We start from the raw sequence: 16,982 nt of genomic DNA, 5'->3' as shown, positions 1-16,982 counted from the left end.
GGGGACACCTGCCTCCTTCCCCAGCACTAATGGTAGCCGTGAAGTGCTGCACACCCTAAGCACAAGGTGTTTGCACCATGGGAAAGCCTGCAAGAACAGAAAGAGCAGAACAGGCCCCAGGACTGTTACACCTGAGTCAAAGGAGAAAAAAAAAAAAAAAATCATGCTTCACAGTCCTAATCTTGACTAGTGAGGCCTCTTCTGCTCTGCTGAGAAGCAGCACCAGAGAAAGCTCTTCTCTGTACCATTCGAAATTAAATTCAGGAACAAATGTATGTTTCTGATAAGTGAAAACACTACATCTCTGGAAAGAGATTGAAAGCAAATGACCTTTCAGTCATTTGGCCTCTGTGGGACTTAGAGGAGCTCCTGTTCTACCCTGTAAAAATGTCTCTGGATGATTCTGGATTAAGGCTACTCCTTAATCCAGACGGGAAAACATTATTTTGTCAAAATACTAGAGGCACTCCCTCCAGAGTCAGGTACTCACAACAAGGTCCTTTCTGGCAAGCAACAAAGCCACTAACAAAGGCTTTTCTGACCATCATGGACACACTAGACTTTGGATGCTGCTGCTTCCATTTCTACATCTACTTAGTCTTGCTGGTTAGCCTAAAAGCCCTGGGGGTCTTGGCTCTGCTGTGTCACAGCTCTCCTTGCAGTATCGTAAACCCCAGCAAGACGTAGGAGACTGCAGACCATATGTGTGCATGGGGATGGGTTGAGAGATGACTTATTTTAAGGCCAAAGCATTATTTTCTGACAGTAACTGAGAGGAGATTCACACTCAAAAGTTATTCTTGAAAGGATGATTTTTGCAGAGCTGGGAACACTGACTCACTCCTGCCATCCTCTTAGTCTCCAGTGCGTGATGCAGAGGTGAGGTAGGAGAAGGAGGCAAGTGATGTCTTGCTTTTGCTGTGATAGAAATAAGGGCTGGTTTGTGACTTGGCTCTTTTCCTGAAAATTTCCAGCATGAGATGGGAGACTGCAAATAGCAAATCACAGATAGCTGGCTTCTGGTGCATAGAACAGATAGGCAAAGTTTTCATTCCTGTTACTTTCAGACAATTGCCTAAAATACATTGAGACCATGCAGTCCGCAAGGAAGAGAAAGGAAGACAAGATTTGCTGACTTTCACATGGTCTTCTCACACTAAAACTAGCATGTGTCGAGTTACAAGCGTCACCATGAGATGAATTTAGTCAAGACACATATACAAAGGTACACCGTCTCCAAAGAAAAGCTCTTTTTCTCTCTTTAACTTTCCTGTAAATGCTGCATTTCAGCTCTGCTGCCAAATGAGTGCATTTGCCGGTGGAAATGCTCCTCATTTTTTTCCTCATGTCTCACAGTGCAAGTGCTGTCCCATCATTGGGTTGCACCACGTTGAAGTAACACAGCTGAAATGAATGCAGTTACATTGGGATGCAGCTGTGTTTACAGCAAGGAAAATGTGAGGAACTGCGTTATTCAGGCAATGGAGGAAGGAAAAGTGATTTAAAAGAGCTGTTTGGAATGGTTGATGCTTTTCTTGTGCTTAGGTAAATTATTATTTTTACATCTACATACCAAAAAGGCAATTTTTATCTGTCTATGACTACAGGAAGGCAATTTGCTGGTGATATTTGGAAATACTTTAGATAATCTTGGACACAGAGAAAGAGCATTCGAACACAAATGGAAAAGGTGTCAAACCTGTAATGGTAATGAATTCCTCAAAAATACCCTCACTGATGCTTTGCAAATAGAAACTGGGTCTCCTCGAAAATTTTTCATTGAAAAAGTTCAGTTTAAAGTACAAACCAATTATTCACAAAGGTTATTATGTAGTGCAAAGTTTTCATAAAGTGTCATAATATTTATGACCCCTCATTGAAAACCAAAAATCCAGCTGGAACATACTTGTGTGTATTTTTCTGAAAACTAAGATGTTTGGAAATATGATCCCTGGTAGCTGTATATTTAAGGCCACAAATTCCATTTTTGTGTTCTGAGTTGGGTCACATCACCAGACTAAATCTTACATTTAGACTCTCTCAAGAGATAAGCTGGGAACGCAGGGAAGCTTAACAAACCTGCCCCAGAAAAAAACAAAAGTACAATGTTTCAAGGATGGCTGTCTTTTCATTAGAATGAGTCCTAAGCACGTAAACTGTAAGTAAATGAAGAATAGGGCAACACCAGAGATGATACACAAAAACAAGTGATTGTGTCTCCCAGTACTTCGCCTTATAAACTCAACAAAAGGCCACCTCAGCCTTTACTACAGAGTCACTAGCTTAGCTAGACTTCTCCTAGGTTTCAAAAGGCAAGCTTCAAAGAAGTTTTGGGTGCATCTCCAGTTGGGAACCTCAGCATAAGCCAGCACTTGTTTCTCTGATGCTTGGAGCAAATGCAACACAGAGGGGCCAGTTATAGCAATTTTAATGTCTGGGCACTAAAATCTTGCTCAATGTAGAAAAATACAAGCTAATACATTTCAGGGGGAAAAATGCCAGCTATATTCCAATGGGAGGGAAAACCACTATGAGCAAGTGATATTAGCAATAAATCAGGTGTGAACTGTGTGGTTGTGGACTTCAGAAGAAAATAATACACAGGAGGAATTAAGTTTTTCTGCTGCTGCAAGGCTCTAGGAAAACAACCCCTAAGTTTTTAGGATGTTTCACTAGTTTTAACTGTTAAACCCTGGCTTGGAGTGGCTGACAAAGATTACAGAGGACTGATGATGATGATGAGTAAGGAGAAATCAGAAGAAATGAGAGCTGAGCTCTTATTTGAGAAATTATAAAAAGCTAACCAAAAAAAAAAAAAAAAAAAGGTTAGCATCAGACCTGTGCAGAAAATTATTATATCCTCAGGATTTCCCCTTCACTAGCAAATACCTCCAAGTAGGCAAAGGTCTCCAACTTCTTTGCAGTGCTGGCAAATCATCTCAGCCCTACAGCTGCAGGTGTCCTGGGCAGCTGGTGGAAGGGTTGCTCTGGCTTTAGCAGCTAGGCTGTTTCACTGGGCTGTGCAACAGACCTTTGTTGCCTCCTGAAAAAAAATGCCTTTTTTTTTAACGGTAATGCAACACCTTTGCCTTCACATCATACATTCTTGACCTCAGCTCAACCACGGTCTGACTATGTCCCATTTGTCCAAAGAGTATTTAAAGAGAGGTTTCAAAATGCCAACAGAATTTAATAAATTCTAATGCCACAGTAGTAAAAGGATGCTCTTGAAAGGCATTTCAACAGTGTGGCCCAAAAAGAGGTTGCACTAGAGGAAGACCCCATGGTCAGTGAGGAAATACTAGGAAAAGTACAATCTGCATTATGCATTTAATATCAGAAGTTGATAATGTACTGTATGATACAGTCCTGAGCGGGAAAAGAAATTACAGGCTTCACTGTCTCACAATGCCAAGCTGTCCACTGCCACAGTAGAATAAAAGGAAGACACAGATGCAAAAGTAGAGAAAAAGTATACAGGCAGCTTTCCTCTTGACACTATACAGTCTTTCCAAAAAGTCTGAGCAAGTGGCCTGAATGAAATTAATAATCAGTTTTGATCAGAGGACCTTCCTGTATTATCTATTTATTTATTTATGTATTTGTGCACACCCACAGCCAGCAATAGGGTAATAGTCAATGTCTTTATTCCTAATATGTGGCTTATTTTTTCCAGGTTATGAAAGGCAGGTTAATATTTGATCTTATATCAATAGATCTCCCTATACTAAACATATAAAGGTTATTGTGGAAAACACATCCTGGCATGGCCATGAACCAACTGTGCTGGTTTGTAGGAGGAAAAGTTCACTAGGTATCTGAAGAAATTCACTGCAAATATGAATATGTGAATATACTGATGCCAATCCCTGTTTGATGTTACGGACTGGTATTTGAAATATGTGACTTACGAATTTAATATGATCTCTTATGGACTCTGTTTCACCACCACAGTAGCTGGATGGCATTGATTTCTTCCGTCTCCCCCTGCTTATCTCAAGCTCTTTCATTTTGCTTGTCTTATTGATTTTCATGTTCACTTCGTACATTATCTCACCGGAAGCTGGTAATGAATCAATGTGGCCTCCTAAATATATGTTCTGTTATAGCCCTTTGGAAAGAGACACTTACAGCTATCTATATCAAAATGCACTGAGTAGCTATTGTACACATCTAAACAAGAGAAGACGTATTTGTCTCAACCTGAGTCATGGATGGAAGGCCTGTATGGTCTTTCTATTGAGTGCATGTATTTTTAAATGCCTGCCGTGATAATAAGGATTTGAAAGGAAAACACTGGAGCAAGGTAAAGAGACCTCAGGGTGAGTCCTTCATCTTAAGTAGTTCCAGTTTTAGTGGCTCATTTCACAAGCTTCTGCCTGTAAGTTGTGTGCCTTCCTCTCAACCCCTTCTTTTCCTATATCCAATAATACTGGAAGGCCTTCGGAGCAGGGACTAGCTCTTACTCTCTGCTTACATTACCCATAATATGCAGTTGTTATCAGAAAGAGTCCCATTAGCACAAAAGGGACACCTGAAGTATAGATAACAGTAACACTCATTACGCAAAACAATGCCAGGACAGCTATGATGACAAATTGTCATTATTTTTGCTTCCTGCTGTTCTTACATCTTTGGGTAACATTAAAATTTAATGGTTAGTTCATTCCCATAGATGCACTCTTATTTATCCTAGCTGGCCTGCTGCAGTACGTAAGGATATTGGTACAGCTTTCTGCTATACAGAGCCGGGTCTAGCTGAGAAAGGAGACTTGTGCTTGAAACTGCTCCTTGAAACTAGTCAGAGTAATAACACAGGAAACTAATTTTCACTTGAAGATGTTTTAAATGGGTATTTGAGGGAACTGTAATAACATCACAAACACCCTGAATTAACCAGCACCTCAGTGATAGAAAACAGTACGTTAAATTCAGGGATTTCTCCAAAGAGATTTCACGTGAGTTAAAAATCTACTGGCTGAACAAAAGTAGAAGATGCATATGTTAATTTTGGAGCTCTCCAACATGAGAGCCAACACTGAGGTTTTTAATATCTGTATATATAATGTAGAGTGATTACTGACAATAGTTGTGTGCCTCATTTCTCTGTAGGCTCACACAAACCGCACCTTGTTCCACACTGAAATTGGGTTTGAGCAGAAACTTGTCACAGAGGGTCCCATGGCGCAGGTCAGTGGAACCTGCAAGTCCGTGGTTTGGGTCAACCACCCATGCTCCCCAAGGGACTTTGTGCCAACCATATCACATCTGGTTGTTCTGGCTACCCAATACAGGACATCTCAGAGGGATTAAAAGTGGGTTTCCATGACTGTGTTGTCTGGGCAGCCTCCTGTGAAAAGCCAGGCTCAGAGTATTTGGAAAGACTTCGAGGCTTGATTCGCAAAGGTTGAGAGCTCTCTCATTCCCATCTGATTCTCTAAAGGCCAGAGAGCTGAAGACTTTTCTCAACCCTGAACAAATCATGACTGCATTGGTAACAAACTTGCAGGGCTTGCTTTGCTAGAAAACAGCAGCATCTTAGTGTTCCACTGCCTCTTTCTGCTTGTGCTTTTTACCAGCAAATGCTGTCCTAGACGTGGACAGATTATAATTCATGCTGAAGAATACAGAAAGCAAACTGCCAGAGCTGACTGAACACACAAAACCTGTATGCAAACTCTTTAGAAACAAAGAGCTGTGCAACCCTTCTGCCAGGGGTTGGTTTTGGCAGTGAAAAGCATTCAGTCATATGAGGTGCCTCTAAACTTCCCAACCCCTACAATAAACCTTAAATTAGCCTGCCATGAGATCCTCATCAGGCATTCGGGAAACTAGATCACATTGTCTGGGCTGAGCAAAACCTCCCCAGTCACAACAACCACCCTTGCCTGGCTCAAATGGGCTCTGCCGGCCTCTCAGGCAAGGAATTTAAATTCATTCAAGAATTCATTCATTCAAGCCAAAGGACTAAAACACTTGTTTCAAAGCAAAAACACGTAAACAAAAGAATCAAAATCTCCTATACTCGTTTGCCTTGACAAGCTATTTTGACTTTAAAAACAAAACAAACCCCCAAGAGGCACCACAGGGCTTACCAGCATTGCAATTAAACTGTGAGCTGACAACATTTGGTTTTGTTAGCTCTGCTGTGGCTAAGTGAACAAATGGCTTATATGATATTAAAAGATTTTTTTTATCTGCTCAGAAGCCCTTCCCCATTTACAAGGCAGAGCATGTGATGTGTTTGCCTTCCTCTTGCTTGAGTGTTTCTGTTTTTCAAAGGTTCAGTAAAGCTTCAACCAGTGGGCCCTACAGTAATGGCTCTGGACCAGCTATCATCATGCTTCACAATATTCAATAAGCATCTCTTTTATCCAGTGCTACAGGGAAATTTCAAAGCCCCTACAGCTCCAGAGGTGCCTGCACCAGGAACCCTGCCATGTGAAGTCTGAGGACATTCATGAGCTGCACCTTGCCTCTGCAGCAAATTACCACCAGTAGTCAGTGACCACTCTAAAACATCCTCACAGTTCCTCCAAACAGTTTTACAAGAGGCCTAAGTAAAATGATCTTGGTTGAGCCATCAGTCCGTGAAGGTCTCTTAGAGAATTGGTTTGGTGTGCTTACAATTTCCAGTTGTACAGAGCACTTCGCGGTGCCCTGTGAGCAGTGGCAGGTCTGTGAGATAACCCTTCCTCCCTAAACAGGGCCCCCCCACTGTGACTTGGCTTAATCCCATTTCTACATGAATGACCCCCAAAAAGCATAGTTTTTTTTACTGCATCAGCTCCTGCTGGTGCAGTGTATTAGCCTAATGCCATTAGACCAGTGATTCTCCTGAACCTACTTATCTGGTTGATCGTAAGTTGCCTGCCCCATGGCAGGAACTTCCCAACTAAATCCCGCTCGGCATTTTGCGGCATCACCCCGCAGCCCATGGGTCCCCCAAGTGCCAGCGTTCCCTCTGACTGCTGGCTAGTGCAGCTGGGGCGAAGGCACCAACTGTGTTTGCTCAGACACTGGTGTCTGGGGGGTCAGGTTTTTTTAGCACTTTCCAGATCCAGCAGCTGACCTTTGTCGTGGCACTGAGGAGCATCCCAGGAGCGGGTCTGGGAGAGGCTCAGCTCCAGGCGAGCATGTGGGTAGCTCTTCTGGGGAGTCCAGCTGGTAGTAGCACGTGTCACTAACGCTGCTGCCCTGTCCCAGCCCCTGGGGGGGGGTGTCTCCTGCCTGAAGATCCTGTGGCAGAAGGCTGAGGGGTATCGCCACGGCCATGTGGCACCCACCCCTTGCTGGCCTGGGCCATCCAGTGGGCTGCGGGTTACACAGTCCACGGGGCAACACCAGGGAGAGACCCCAGCTCCTCTCATCAGCCAGATTTTGGGGGGGAGGCAGAAGAAAATTTCATCTGGTACAGTCACCGAGGACAGTGGACCACAAAACCCTCGGCTTTGGCAAAAAGGAGAAATAGACTTGGGTACCACCCATCCTGGCAAATGGCAGGGAAGGCATACGCCTGTATCTTGCATATGCTGAATTTAAACTGCCTGTGTGGGACTGCACAGGCACAGCAGTGTCCTTTAACTAGACACTCCAAGTGCTTATTTCAGCATTGCTTTCTACCATAACAGATTTGCACAGCACTTAATCTCATTCTAATTGACCAGAACTGCTGATTGTGTTATAATTAAATTGCAGTTTAATTTTTCTTAGCTATAACTGCTAGAACACAAAGCTACAGCAATTAAACCATGTCAAAAGGAAACTGCACTAAACACTGGCATGAATTTTAGGCCAGAATTAGGTGAAGAAATGTGTAAACAGACCACCATCACAGCCACCACTATTTATAGAAATGAATATTTAGGGACTAAGGAAATCTAAAATAGTTTTTTAACGTGCATTTTTTTCTACATCCATCACTCCAAAAGAGAATTTGGATTTCAGTTAAATGGACAAAAGCTGAGATTGTTAGACGACGGTCACTGTAGGCTCAGCTTTTTCAGGCATGTTGACTGGACACTTACTATCGGGTTTACTGGTGGGGCTGAAGCCCATGCTCCTAATGCCCATTTTTCTACTGTCATATTCCTTCCCTCTTGCCAGACCAACTTCTATTTAGTGTGTTGTAGAAAAGTCGGCTGATCGTGCAGATAAAAGATCAAAGGTGTTCATCGTGCAAGCCCTAGAACTAGGTCATCCAGTTCCCCTTCCAGATTTAATCTTCTCTCTCTTTTGTATTAATGAACCTGCAATGGAGGTGGCTTTTTACACTCCTTGGGCATTGAAATGAAAGCTGCCAGCACTTCAACCCGTGCAAAAGCATGAGAAAAAGCTCTATTTAATGTTGGAGGGCAAATACCTGGAGGTCCCAGTTGTCATGCCATGCTCACTGTAGAGCATATGCTTTACTAAAGCAATTGTACACACGCATTTCCAAAAGCTACTTTTTGCGGGGGTGGGGGTGGGGGGTGGGGGTGGGGGGGTAGGGGGTGGAGCTGAAAATTTTATCAACCTCTCTCCATACATAACAGGGACCACAGACTGCACCAGCAGCATTAACATTGGGGAATACTCCCTTTGTGTTCATCCTTTCTGCCACCTCCCCCATTGGCCAGTAAATCCAAACCTATGCGGGGATGTAAATTTTTACAGACGCCAATGCCTGATATTATTCTCCTTGTGGCACTGCAGTGGTGACAAGGCACCTACAGCTTTTGCGTGGAAATAACCCTGTAACAGCAACTTCATCACCTTCAGCCACTGCTGAGTTTATCCCATGGTAAAATGTACACCTCTGGTCTCATCCAGGATTTTGTTTTTAAGGGCAGGGTCGCTCCCAAGCACTTGTTTTCCCATTGATAAAACATACCGTTTTCAACAATGAAGCTAATTACGCAGTGACTTACATGGCTTTCTCAGGAGAGCTAAAAAGTGGAGTGATGCTTTATTGCCGAGACAGAGAAACAACCCAGAAGAAACCTGGTTTGGTCATTAGCCTGCCAGACCTAGGCGATGTTCCTCTGAAAGCCACACTATGGCAGGAGTGACTTCAGCCCAAGAGCTGAAGACTGCAAGCTGCAGACCCATGCCATGAGATGGGTCTCATGAGGTTAATGTGCAGAGAGCTATTAATCCTCCTACAAACAGATAATTTTTCAGTTCATTAAACATTATTGCTAAATTACCAGTAGCTCTTCCTCAATTACTCACCTCTGAGAAAAGTGGCTCACAACTAAGTAAGAGCAGAAATAGATATTAAACTGTTTATTCCAATGAAATCTCATGCTGTGCAGGAAAATTTCGGTTATTATTTGGTTTCTTTGGTGGCGGTGGACAGAGAGACTGAGTTTCTCTACACTGCAGTATTTTGTTAATGCTGAAGAGACGTGTATTTATTCAGTCCAGCAAGCATTCGTTTTGTTCCCAGAATTTGTATGATGGGCAGAGCTGACCAACCTCTTCCCTCCAACCCCTCCCATCACCCTGCTTGACTCTCTCCCTCCAGCAATATAAAAACACCAACCCTGCGCCTTTTCACCCAGCTCCACGGTTCCTTAGGAGAGGTCTCTTGCAGACATGCAGGGCCATCCCTTTGCCTGAAGCCGTAAAGTCTGAATTTCAGACCCTGGCACAGCACTGTGGCACTAGCAGGAGGTCACTTCTGCACTCTGCTTTTGCTGCTGGAGAGGGGCTGGAGGGACAGGATCAAGGCAACCAGATGAATACTCTATTTCAGCAGATCCTTTCCCACCCTGCTTCTAAAGGAAGGAGGAAAAATCCCCAATAAGGCTGCTGTTTCTGGTAAGAGGAGAGGACTTTGGGAACAAGTTGAAGAGGGATGCCTGGTGCTGGTTAAGAGGACAGGAATCTTAGAAATTTGATAAAATGCAAAGCTACCTTTGAAATCATTTTAGGCCCTGCCAATCTGGGTTATTAAATGCATCTGGTTTTACTTGTAAAAGGTATTTGCTAAAAAATCTGATCAATTTATGACTTTCAGATCTAGCCCATGGATACAAGCCCCAGTAGAACTCCATTTCATGTCTCCAGAACAGCTATCAGTGTCATGAAACCTCAGTTTTTCATCCAAACCAACACTGGCAGACCTAATTTCTTTACTTACAAAAGAGCTGATGAAGGAATTCATTTCCAGCTAGGTCTCAATCATCCACACTTATTTAAAAGCAATGCCACAGTCCTCAGAACAACCCTTCTATTATGCAATATAAATTGGTCCAGTTCTTCAGCTGGGAGCAAAGTGCTTTAGCGCTACTTTTTCCCCAGCCATGAAAATTGTTGTATGACTGCCATTTTGGGGAAAGGAATAACATTGATTTAGATTTGTGTTCCCAACTGTGGGTCTAACTTTGGAACCTTTTCTCTGTATTCTGCATTCAAGAGGAATGATTGTAAAATGATGTATAGATGGCATCTCTCTGAATTCAATGGACAGACTCCAAAAGACCAATCGATCCTGGTTTCTCCACTTTCCAGCATTATAGCTTTTCCTAAAGGACAGACTCCCTTTCAGGGTACCTGTTCACCGGGTCTGTTGGTCTCAAAGTCAGCCACAGACTGGGCTCCATCATGCAACAGTAAGCTCCTGACCTCAGGAGAGCTGTGGAGCCCAAATTACAGCTGGTCTCTTTGGTGGGAAATCTCTGTTAACTAGGCTGAAACCAGCCAGATCCTACCCAGCTAGTCAGCACGTAAGAGGAGGTCCCCACTTCCAGTGAGTGACCAAGCTCACCTGTTATAGGAAGCACTCAAGTCAACCTGCCTTCAGCAATGAGAGAGGGAGCTTACACAAAATGTTTAGATTGCTAAAGTAGCTGAAATTGAGCTCACCCAACATGAAAATGGCAGTACTTCCATTAAACTGACCCAAGCTAACCTATATAAATGTAATTCCAAATGGTTTTCTTACTGATAGCTAGACTGATGGGCTCGGTCCCTAAGTCTTATGAGAAGTCTTTGCTTGCAGGAGTGTGCAATGGTGAAGTTATATTTACAGCTTTAATCTAGACCAGGAATGAAATTGGTAAGGATTACCCTCTAATCTCTCTGACCTACAAACTATTTGGCTTGGGATTCTGTATCTTGTAATCAATAAATTCCAGAATTAAGTGACATGTCTGCATGTCCTTGTTTCCTAGGGAACATTTATGCTTCCCAAACAAACAAGCCAGTTCCATGTGTTTCATTTCCTGAAAGGGAAGGCAAGGAGAGGATTAGGAAAGCTTTGGGTCAAACAGAGAAATATATTTAGGTGCCTACAGCAATCAATAGGCACTCAGGCACCTAAGAGACTTGCTGGAGCCTGTCCTTAAGTAATATTGGCAGTTTCCAAAAGGTGGCTGAGCAGCAGCTGGCTGGCCATATGGGCTGCATCCATTTCTGGGTGTGCACAGCCACCAGTGAAGTCAGCAGGAGGGGACTGACTCCCGCATCAGGATTTTGCCTGTGCTTGCTTTACCACCTCTTAATTCACATTTGGAGGCAGCCAGGGACCATCGAAGGCCAATGCCATCAACCTTGGTGGTTCTGAAATTCTGTTCCAAAACCTACATCCGATGCCTACTTTCAATCTATTTGGACAGGAGCAGGCACTGTCTTGTGATGTTGTATGGTGTCTATACCACGGGCTCCTGGTCTGTGGGGTGACTCCTTGTATTGTAACTAGTGTGTTTATCCTCAGTAAAAGTGACTCATAGTTTTATTTTGGTGGCACCATATCATTAGTAGATCTTCCTCTGTCACAAAATCATAGCTTCAGTTTCCTGGCATTAGCAATAGACTACCTTTTTTCTCTCTTGAGGTAGCGCAACCAGGCTCTTCCTCACACATATGTCTTTGTGGGGAACAGCTAAATCTAAAGCTTTTGCTTCATGTGTTTTCTCACATGAAAGCCCTTTCGGCTTCATCCGAGCTCTGCACAAGCAAGAACAGCCTCAGGTAGCACTGGGATACATGTACGTACCTCAGTTAGCGTGCCATGCCTATACAGGAAGGTATGTGGACTGGACGTCACTGATCACATAAGGCCATCTGACTGTTAAATCTCTATTAAACATGACAAACTTCAAATAATGTATGTGAAGGTTAAATCCTACTATAAAGCTACTCACCTGAAATGACCACTGTTTCTGAAGTGAATGCAGCCAGGATGAGTGTCCGAGTTACCAATGTGAGCTCAGTGCCACTTTTCTGCTGGGCTAACATTTCCATTGGCAGCTGAAACTTTCCACATAGTTAACCTTAATGGAATTAATATACTCACAATACTAGGAAAAAAAAAAAAAATCATTCAGTACTTTCTTACGTTGCAGAAAATGCTATTTGATTTATTTACTTGAAAGATTCCCCACCAGGTATCAGGAAGTCTCTCCACATGTGAGCTGATGTTAGGCTACATTTTGGATTAGAGCTTGTTCTGCAATACAGCTGCATGGACAGCAGCAGGGAGGCCGCCAGACCCAAGCAATTTACACCCGCTGGCTGTGGTTTGAGATCTTACCAATGGCAAGATCAGTCAGGGCCTTTGGCAGGAAAGAGCCCTTACAGCTGTAGGGTAGGACATTATTCTCATGGAATGTACTCTCAGGTCCATGGGGGCTGAACCAACCAAGTTTCTCCCGCAAGTGCTGGAGAAGGGCCAATTTGTTTTCCTCCATCACTGAGCCTAGCTTACACTCTTGTATACCGGCCTCAGCAAAGACAGGAAACATGTCTGTGCCTCTTCAGGGTCTCAGCCCAAAGCAGATGCCAAGTCAGAAAAGGTGCGTCTCGGAGAGAGGTGTGCAATGAACTTCATGTCAAGCTGGTCTGATGGTCGGCAGCACAAGCTGTGGCTGCTTGGCCGAGCGAGGAATAGGCAGTGAACAGCCTAGTCCCTTCCTGCATATCACAGACCCCAAAATACAGGCAGGATCTCTGTATCAGCCCAGAGGGGCTAACTTCTCCCCACACTCCCAAACCTGGTCTCCCACCGTTGTCAGTGTAGCTGTACCTGTTTGGTTTTGTTACACAGCGAGGCTGGTTGAAATGAACTACAAAATCACAGTGCATCCCACCACCAGCCCTAAGGGCATCAAACACTGACACCGACAACACCTGCTGAGAGAGTCCACAAGCATCTAAAACACCCAAGCGGAGGGGTCAGCATCCCTGCTTTGACATTATTTTAGAAAAACAGGCTCAAAATTACCAACACATTTCTCTGGAGCCATATCTTGGCACGACACAGCACTGATTGCAATCACATGCCCATGAACTAGGATCTCACTTGATGCAAGTCATCTACCCATCGGATATAACCAGCTCCAGAGTTGCAAAAACTCTGATCTCGTGGACACAGTGTACTTTCTAACCGTGTAATCTCGTAAGTCATTGTACTGCAGCTGATGCTTTACTCTTGGAAAATAATAAAAAAAAAAAAGGTTAACATACAAAAGGAAGGTTTCAGTTTTACAAAGCTCCCTTTATCCACTTGAATCCTGCTCAGGTCAAGAGAAAGACTGCTACTGACTCATAACAGCGTTTGAATTGAGTGCTGAATTAGAAACTACAAACTACACTTTGTACAATTTCAGCTCAGGAAAGAACTAGCTTCCTAAAAGATCATGTGATGACAACTTTTACCCTTCCTTTGCAAAAGTCCTAGGAGTACTTTCCAACACTTACCAAATCAGAGCATTTTTCTTTTGTAACAGTTTTAATAAAAGCCAACTATAGTTCTGATCCTATAGATGTTAAAAACTGGTTTCAGCCTCCTTTCATGACCAAAACACCCACTGAAATCCAAAGTGGTGCGAATATTTGAGGAGCCCATCTCTAATGGGCTGCTTCCAACTCTTACAGCCTTGGGAGAGGAACAGGTCCCCAGGCATTGTCCATACCCAGATCCACTCAAATGGGCTCGGCCAGTCTGGGGTGGCACTGGAGACGACCATCATCCGTACAACTTCTGATCCCTAAAGTTGCCTCCTCTGACTTCTGCCATGTTTTTGAATGGCTTTTTCAATGCTGGTTCCTTACCGCTCTTCCCTGTAAGCAGCTGGGTCTGGCACGCAGTCACTCCCATTGCCTCCATGCACACGTGCACTGAGCTCCTCTCCTCCGCCTCGTTGCAGCAGACCCAACACCATCTCTGAGCCGGCAGACAACTAAGTGGACAAGTGACTCCTTAACCCCCAAAAGCAAATAATTTCCTGCCGATTCACCTCCCAGAACTGGCTTGCTGTCAAGAGAAGGGGCAGCACTAGCTGGCGGAAACTGGAGACGAACAAAGGCAGGTCCGCCTCTTTCTGCGGCACCTTGCCATGAGCTGACTTTTGCCTGTTATGAAGCCTTAGCTGTCATCTCCTGCCTCTCCCAGCAGATTTCTTTCTTCTCTCTGAAGCGGTGCACTGGGACTCTGTTCCTCACACCTCTTGCACAGGGCTCTGTGGTAAGCATGCACTGGGCTATGAGTGGTTGATGATGTGCAGCCACTGTAGGGAAGGGGTACATCTAAGGACAGATTTCAGATCCTTTCCCTCTCAGGCAGAGGAGATTTGGGGTACAGTTTCACACGGGTTATGCCTGCAACCACCCGGGAATTTTACCAAATTTTCCCCTCTGCATTCCCCCGTCTAAGATTTACAGTCATTTTTCCTGGCTTCAGTGTCACTGTTTTCAGCATGTACTGTCTTCCAGTGACATCTAGGGCTAGGGACTGGAAATAGCAAGCTGGCCATTTACACAAGCATTGTTTAAAACATATTTCAAGCTGATAAAACTGGTTTATTTGATATAGAGACCAATTATTTAATCACGTTAGAAAAAAAAAAGCCCAGGAGTCCCCTATCTACCCCCAGAAACTTAAAAAAAAATTTCTCATGGCAGAATTTGTAGTTTTAAAAATTTTTTGTTGTAATCTCCTGATAACTATTTGTAAAACTTCAATCGCGCAATGGATGCAAACCTATACATCTTAAATAAGCCAGTGGCTGAAGGAACAATTGCAATTAAGATCAGGGGAAAAGCACCTCACATGTTTTGCAGGATTAATGCATCATACTCGAGGCCCATTCCTCAGCTCACGTGCATTAGCATGAATTTCATAAAGTGGAAACAAGAGACATGGCACTGATTGACACATTTCATGCTGGTACAAAGAATGCAAGGAACCAAGCCGAAGCAGCAGCAAGTCTTCCTGCTGTGCCTTCATTTCTTTACTGGAGGAGCAGGCAGGCTTCCTCCAGAGCATAGCCAGGGACAGCCAAGCAGGATCAGATAGAAATCGCACTATGTGCCTGTGTAATACACCGCATCAGATGCAGAAATGTATAGGCTAGCTCTTTTAAAAACAGGCTTGGTGTGACTGTAGAATCTACATCTGCTCTGGATTTCCCCCTGTAAAATTAGACTTCCTAATTCTTCACAACCCATGAGAACAAAAGAATCCTGTGCTAATTCATTCCTGGACCTTTGGAGAGCCCCCCAAAATATGTGTCTCTGATGGCAGGAGGAAACATGGAACATATTCTCAGAAGAAGACATCAAGAGAAGTCCTTATACATGTACCAGCGGCTTGTATGTCCAAATCCAAAGTATTTAAACCTGCTCACATGGAAAAAGTGTGGAGAGGGTGAGGACAGAGGCAAGCTGCTGGTTTCTCAAGATCTTTTGCTCCGATCAGATGGAGCTGTGCCAGCTGAGGCCCAAATTTCAGTGAACAGGAAAAACTCTGTCCAAAAGTAAAGGTCAAGTAAACTTTTGAAAAATAAGTCAGTGGATGCTTCACCAGTATCAGCACTACAAGATGCGACCCTGAAAATATGGTCTGTCCAACTCTACCAACTTCAGGGCAATTTCTCTTGCTACGTATCCGCGAAGGAACTGGAAAAAAAGACCATCCCGTTGCTCCCAGCAGCCACTTTGCGAGATCACTAAACCACTATAGAAAGCAGAAATCACAAGCCAAACCTTTTGTTTGTTTTTGCCACCTCTGCTGTTCCCATCACACAGCAGTGCTGCTCAGCAGCCAGAGCCGGCGGCCCATCCTGGGGCAGCAATGCGCAACTTGCAGGTTCTTGCCATTCAGGAGAGCAGCACCAGTTGCAGCAGGCTTTCTGAAAGTTCACACAACCTGTGCCGCGCCTTCCACACAGGGACCTGGGAAAAAAACACTGCTTCAGGGCCAATCTGGGGCACTGAAATAAATACAGCAAGAACTCTTCGGGCAGGAAATGCCTCTTAAGGTAACACAAGACAGGCTCCAATTTTAATAGCTTCTTTGCAGAAATCTAACACCCAAATCATGTACTTGGAAGATTCTCACATTGTTTCCTTATATTCAATTTTTTCAGATAGGCTTTCCCTTTAAAGCACCCCTAATGCCTTCCTCCTGAAAATACACTTTAACAACGTGAACATTAGTAGCCTGAAACCAAATTGAGACAGCTAGTGAGACGTTAGAAACTAATAGATTAGAGATCATCTCCTATCAAATTTAGGTGACTGGGGACAGGAGGGTGCAACTGAGTAAACAGAGCTAAGAATACAGCCTAGACACAAAAATTTCAAGTAACACATCACCACTTTCTTTTCATAACAGCCTGTAGAGCCTTGAGACAGTATATAAAGGGGTATTACCATTTTAAGCACGTTTCCTTTGCATTCCTACTGCCTGTAGCCTCATCCAGCAACATGCAGCTGCTAGCAACAGGGTGCTCTTGCTTTTGTATATAACTTGTGTCCTCAGATGCTTGTTTGCTGTCTTCTAAATGTTGGCCTGGATGATTTCTAGAACCCTACAGGTTTGTTTGGGTTTTTTTTTCCCCTGTGAATCTCCACAGCAGACAACTGTCAACTTTCCCTGTTCAGAGGATACTGCCCTGAAGTTGTTAGGATACTACTTTTATCAGACAGACAAAAAGTAATTAAAGAGCTGTAGGGACAGACCCACAGAGAATGTCCATTTCTGCATGGTCAGA

This window comes from Harpia harpyja, chromosome 1, assembly GCF_026419915.1.
Source record: "Harpia harpyja isolate bHarHar1 chromosome 1, bHarHar1 primary haplotype, whole genome shotgun sequence".
Classification (NCBI taxonomy): Eukaryota; Metazoa; Chordata; class Aves; order Accipitriformes; family Accipitridae; genus Harpia; species Harpia harpyja.
The sequence above is the reverse complement of the archived record's forward strand: the minus strand, read 5'-3'. Positions refer to the sequence as shown.